Here is a 6,914-nt window from a genome sequence, read left to right on the forward strand (position 1 = left end):
GCTCTGGCCCCTGACGCTACTTCCCACATGCCTCAGCAGCTTTCTGTGCTCGATAAAATTTTCCAGTTTCGCGCGGTGTTATTTCGGTCCTAGTTGTGAAAGATATTTCTCAAATTTCCTACGTGTAAAATCCTATGTTTTTAACTCATTACGGATGGTCTTTCTAATGAGATCTTTTTTATGCATATGACAATAATGTTAATCAAAATTACGCACATGAAATACTTAGAACTTTTCGAGTCTCATCCACTCATTCTAAATCATTGCCGAAACAAATTCAGGAATTAAAATAGAAATCCTCCCCAGTGGAGTCGCCAAAAAACTGTAGGGAATAGATTCAAGCTTTAAATCCCACTAGCTTGAACCCCACTGTTATCTTACACTAAAGTACGGTGGCGTCCAAAAGGGAAGAAGATAGAGCAAAAGAGTCACCAACAAGTTTTAGGAACTTGTAAACTGTTCACGAGGTGAAGGTTACACCCCTTAACGATCCAAGAGATCGTCAACTCCATAAGGTCTAGAACCAAATAAGGGTTTGGGGATGAAGGTACAAATCCAACCTAAAAGAGATTGAACCTGCCCTAATAATAGGCCTCTACTTTATTCTGATCGTATTCATGTGCGCTTTCTAATTAACATGCAATCAATAGGTTTAACCCTAAACCTGTTTATCTATGTTGGTTGAATATTAATGCAAAAATAAACTATTATTGGCGATCACTTGAGATTATAATCAAATTAACCCTAACAAGATTATTAATATCTTATTAATTGTGATTACAAGTACCAAATTCCCTTTAATCATGCAATAAAAGGTGTGATCAAGCAATAACAATAAATATCAAGCAACATAATAAATAATCAAAATCATGAATAATAATTATAATCATAATAACAATATCATCATAAATAAAATAATCATCATCAAAATAATAATAATAATGATATTCATAATCATAATCATCATAAATTACAACAATTATAATCATAATCATGTTCATGTTAATATTAAAGCATAATAAAAATAGCAAGATCCTAGGCATGATACTCACAAGATTAATAACAAACCCTAGCATGTCACTAAACAATAAAAATCAAAACTTTAACCCTAACATGATAATAACAATCATAAATATTAGGAAGAACATAGGAAGCATCATAACAATCATATTTAATATTAAAATTACCCTAGACATGATACTAGGAATATCATAATAACAATGTAAACATGATTTCTACATCATAATATCAATAAAACAATTAAAGTACTTACTTTGATGCCTCGTACCTCTTTCTAATAACAAAATACACACGTTAGTAACTTCAAGGAAAATAATAAACGAAACAATCAAATTAAATAATTGAAAGAGAGATTTGGGACCAAACCCTCAGAAATTAAACCTTTCACGTCTAGGGCGAAGGCAACTTCGAATATGGCTAGGTGTTTCTAGATCTTGTGAATGCGGAATATTGTATGAAAAAAGCTAAGAAAGAATTGAATGAAAACTGATTGTTGATGATAATTCGTGAGAATTGGTGAATGAAAACGGAGTTTTTAATACGTTATTTATAGAGAAAATCAGCCAAAAGATAAAATTAACAAAACAGAGCACTTGGCGCATGCAAAACAAGGTTAGCGCACGCAAAACAGAGCTGGCGCAAGCACCAGCTAATTGGCGCCAGGCGCCAATGGCTGGCGCCAGGCGCCAGACCTGGTTCCAGGCGCCAATGCCTGGAGTCAGGCGTTGGGCCTGTTTTTTACGCGTTTTCGAAAATCAGATAAGTTTGTCGTACTGGAGGATAAAATCATATAATTTCCTCGAAAATGCTATTTGATTTTGATTAAAACTCTGAAAAAGTCAAAAGTCAATTTATCAATGCTAATTGAATTAGGAATGAAAAGAACCTTCTAGAAGAATCTAGAAAACTAAAACCATTCCTAATTGCATTAGGAATGATAAATCATATTAGGCCCTCCTCTAGATCATTGGGCCGTATATAAAGCTCAAACCGGGCCCAGTTTGGTAAATTGGCCATAACTTCCTCAATATTCATCGGAATTGGGCTTATAATATATCGTTGGAAAGATCTTGTCAAGCCCCATCCAACTACACTACTTTTTGACCCATATCATGGACCAACCAAACTGGATTGGCTTTTTTCTTAAAATAAGTTTTCAAAAACAGAGAGAAGAGAAAAGAAATTAAAACTATCGCAACACTAAACCTTCCACACTTTCACTTTATTCGATTATGATTCGACGTGAAAGGTACTCATCAATGGGTTTGGTTTTGGGGAGACACATTTGGGTGTCTACAGCCCTAAAGGAGTACGAAAGGATAAGTAAATTGATACGCTTGCTTTCGAAAGGAAAAAAAAAAAGACGCAAAATATACTCAAACGGATAACATCGCCCTTAACAATTCTTCAATGAAGATATTGTTCGGACGAGTCAATTTGTTTTTTGAGAAATCAAAACTGACTCGTCCAATGGGCGCGCGCAAGTTACTCAGTTGCGCGCGGCTGTCACGCGCAACAAAATAACTTGCGCTGGGAGGGGTCGCGCAACTTCTTGAGTTACGCGTGCCACCTGCTCGTAGTATATTTTTTTTAAAAAAAATTCGAGCGTTTTTTTTTTTTTTTGAATCGATTTTTTATTTGACCCCTTTTTTTTCTTTTTTTTATGTTATCCTTTGAATATGACACTAAATCACGAAGAGACAACTTCATAATTGGGAACCTAGACCAAACTAAAAAAAGAAAAAGAAGACTATCCTAACACGTTGCACATAGTCACATAATCACATAAGCATGTTATAAGTCAAGATTCACGCAATGCCATTCTAAGGTAAAAAAAGGCTTGGGTGTCCAAAGGTACCATACCTTAAGAAACGATGCATAAATCAATCACTCAACGTGTTGACCCATGACATCGCCTCCCAACATTTTGTTGGTGATATGGGTGAGATGATTGTTATTGATTTTGGGATAGACGCCTAGTGTTTGCGACCCCTAGTCAATGAGTCAATCCCCAATAGTTTAATTGGTATATGCTTATGTATGATGCAATATTGCTTGTTTGGTTTTTACTTTTGTGCAAAAGGAAGATATTATGCGTTCAAGTCTCGCTCTCTAACTAGAGATTATCAAAGTTAATTCTCGTTACAACCCATAGGCAACCTAGTGTTAGATACCTTGGACCATAACTACGAATTAATCATGTGACCTCTAAGTCCCCAGCGGAGTCACCACTGTAAGGAGGGTGATCCCATCGTAAGGGGTACTCTCCTTAAATTCCCTTGACCACTTAAAGCCTAGGAATTTACACTTGTTAAGGTGTAGTAGGATTTGAATTCCTGACTGTTTGGGGGACCTTGAATTAGAATTGATTCTATCATCACGCTTTTTTATAAGAAACAAGTAGGAGTCGCCAATGAGTTTTAGGAAAAAACTCATAAACCTCGTTCATGTCTTTCTTCCATGTGGAGTTCATGGAATAATTAGCACAAATCATAAGTTTACCCATGCCCAAATTGGTCTATAAACCAGAAATGAGTTCGGGAGTGAGGGTACTAAGATAATGTTCCTTTTAGAGGGGAATCGTCATCCTAGCCCTAGTGCGGCCTCTACTAGCTCTTCCTTTTTCACAATTTCATCACCAAACAATATATGCAACGTGATACCTAAAACTATGTTAGTTGATTTTCTTTACAAGAATTAATTCCCGTAGGAATTACATTGCAAAGTCGTTATTCTTATTTAATTAAATTCGTGGAAGAACAATAAATAAACAAGATTTGCCTTGGCTTAGGTGATCAACCAACAATTATTTAATTCAATTCTAGTCTTTATTTAACGCAAGATACTATGTGGAATTGATTAATCAATTATTTTAAAAGTGATCAAACAACACTAATTAATTAATTAAAGTCCTTTTAAACAAGAAAATAAAGGTGATTTAACTAAGTGCTTGGGAATTTACCATTTCTCTTTGCTAGATCTCCGTTTTGAACACTTATTGACACCTTCTTATTGGGGAACCTCCACCGTAGTAACAAAGTATCGAAAGGCTGAGTGTTTAGGACAAGAGGGCTAGGTTGCACAAGTTCACAAGTTATTTCGCCAGAGTTTTTAGGTTAATTTCTGTCTGTTGAAGCCTCGGTTTAAGCTCGTATTTATTGAGAAGGATTAGGTTTAGGGTTTCGAGCTTTCTGCCGCAGCAGGTGTCGCGCGCAACAGATGAAGTTGCGCACGGCTACCCAACGCAAGTTATAGAGTTGCGCTGCTATGTGCAGCGCAACTATTGGTTTTGCTCGCGGCTTTATGGTAAGATTCAATTTATATTTTCCGTATAATTTCCGAATAATTACAAATCTTCCGCAGCGTAACTCTGGAAATTGCTGGGTGTCGCGCGCAACTGAAATAGTTGCGCGCGGCAGCCCAGCGCAACTTTATGAGATGCGCGCGGCTTTTTCTGCGGCAGCACTAAGTTTTAACCTAGGCGCTCCTGAATCCGTCATTATTAGGGTTTAAGCACGGGCTTAAGCCTAATTATGATCGGGTTTAGTTAATTGGACCTTTTGTTTTGGCTTTTATTTAATTTGGGCTAGTCTTTTGTGTTTTGTGGCTTAACCAGTTATCCATAAGTATTCTTCACTTTGATCCAACACGAAGATGGCTTTATTTATCGTCATTGCACTTCTTGTCGAGACAGGAGGCCAAAAGTAGATGTCTACAGATTCAAAAGAATCTTCTAGAAGAGTATAATTACCCTAATTGCATTAGGAATGATAATTCATAATAGGCCCTCCTCTAGATCATTGGGCCGCATATAAAGATTAAACTAGGCCCAGTTTAGTAATTTGGCCATAACTTACTTATTATTCATCGGAATTGGGCTTATAATACATCGTTGGAAAGATCTTTTCGAACCCAATCCAAATACACCATTATTAGACCCTTTTCATAGACCAAACTAAACTGGATTGGCTATTTTCATAAAATAGGTTTTCGAAAACAGAGAGAAAGAAAAGAATTTAAAACTAACTGCAACACTAGACTTTCCACACTTTTACTTCTTTCAATTATGATTCGACGTGAAAGGTATTCATCACCGGGTCTGGTTTTGGGGAGACACAAATGGGTGTCTACAGTTATGTAATTGTTTCAATACATATTTTATATGCAATTTTAAACCTCTTTAGGCGTGATTACTTGGTGGTAATTTGTATTTGAAAGCTTGGTTTTATTTTTCACATAATTGCAAATTAATTGCATTAAGTGTGAAATTGTTGTTCTTTGAGGCTTCTAAGTACTAAAGATTCAATCTTTGATTATGTTAAGTGATTGAAACTTTGAGTTACTAAATTCCATGAATTTTGTTGAACTTTGTTGATTTAATCATTTTTTAGTTGATAGGAATCATAAAGTTTGAAACTTGTGATAGAAATTTGTTTATCTTCATATTGGAAGATATAATTTTTCAAGGATTCACAAGTATTAAAGTTGGAATCTTTTTTGAACTTATGTTCAATTTTCCAACTCCCTTTTATTTTGTCAACATCTCAAAATTAATTGATTCTAAAATTAATTTAGTAATTGATTAAATATGTCACACAAAGTCGGGATTTTTCCCGAGGCATGAGCACCAAATCGAGGCCTAAGAGCCCCAAGCAAGCTCTCGACTAGCCAGGTTGCTCACGCAACCCACATGGGGCTGCCGAGGCTGTTGGGCGCCTCAAAGTGGTGCACGTGTGCGTGGTGGCTGCTGGGCGTGCAGCCCTTGGCACACCATGGCAGACTTGTGGCTTGCCGTGGGTAAGCCGCCTAGTGTAGGCGTCGCTCGAAGTGCGCCTACGTTAAAAGCATGTGGTGAATATGCTTGGCACTCATAGGAAGTGGGAATTGACATTACGATTAGGGACAACGATTAGGGACAAATAAAGTAGGGAGCCGCCAACAAGTTTTTAAGGAACTTGTAAACCGTTCACGGATCATAAAAGGCAACCACGATAAGGGATAACGATAGGCAACAACGGTTGACCCGTGAAGGTTACACCCCATTCATAATCCATGAGATTACTAACTCCATATGGTTCGGAACCACGAAAGGAGGATCGGGGATGATGGTACGAAGTGAGTCATGGAGTCACATTCGCCCGTATTGGCCTCTACTCGATTCTTATATTGAAAAGCATTCATGTGATCTCAAAGGCATACAAACAAAATATTCAATTCGCTCCAAACTATTATTAAGCTAAATTTGTTGAATATTAATGCAACATATAATTCTAAAATATTAGTGATCACTTGATTAAACAACAAGATTAAAAAGGAACCTAAACCGGTTTTCCAAATTATCTTATTAGGTGTGATTTCGAATTACATATTCCCTTTAAACATGCAATATAGTGATCAATAAATAATAATAGAATAAACATTAATATTGGAAGCAATTCAACAATAATAATGTTAGTCAAATCAAATATAAAATTAACCTAATCATGATGCTAGCAATATTAAAATAAAATAAGAGTAATTAATTAGTTAATTACTCACATTCTGCGCGTTCCTTTAAACTGTTAGTAACTTTAATTAAAATATAAAGTAAATGAAAATTAAATTAAATAAAAAGTAGAGTTGATTTGGTCCAAACCCTCAGTTATTTGTACCTTTCACGCCTTGGTTTAAGGACGGAACCTCGGGTTAAGTATAGACTCCTTGGAGTGCTTAGGGGAATTATTATGGAAGAATAAGGAGGCTAGAAATTAGGTTAAAGAGGGAGAAGAGAATGATTTTTGGTGTAAGGTGAGAGAGAATGATTATTGGTGCCCCGTACATCAGAAATGAGGGGGTATTTATAGAGAAAATGTGCTGAGGGAGCACACGGAACCCTAAAATGATAAAAACCCTTA

Source organism: Chenopodium album, chromosome 1, assembly GCF_948465745.1.
Source record: "Chenopodium album chromosome 1, dcCheAlbu1.1, whole genome shotgun sequence".
In the NCBI taxonomy this organism is placed as follows: domain Eukaryota; kingdom Viridiplantae; phylum Streptophyta; class Magnoliopsida; order Caryophyllales; family Amaranthaceae; genus Chenopodium; species Chenopodium album.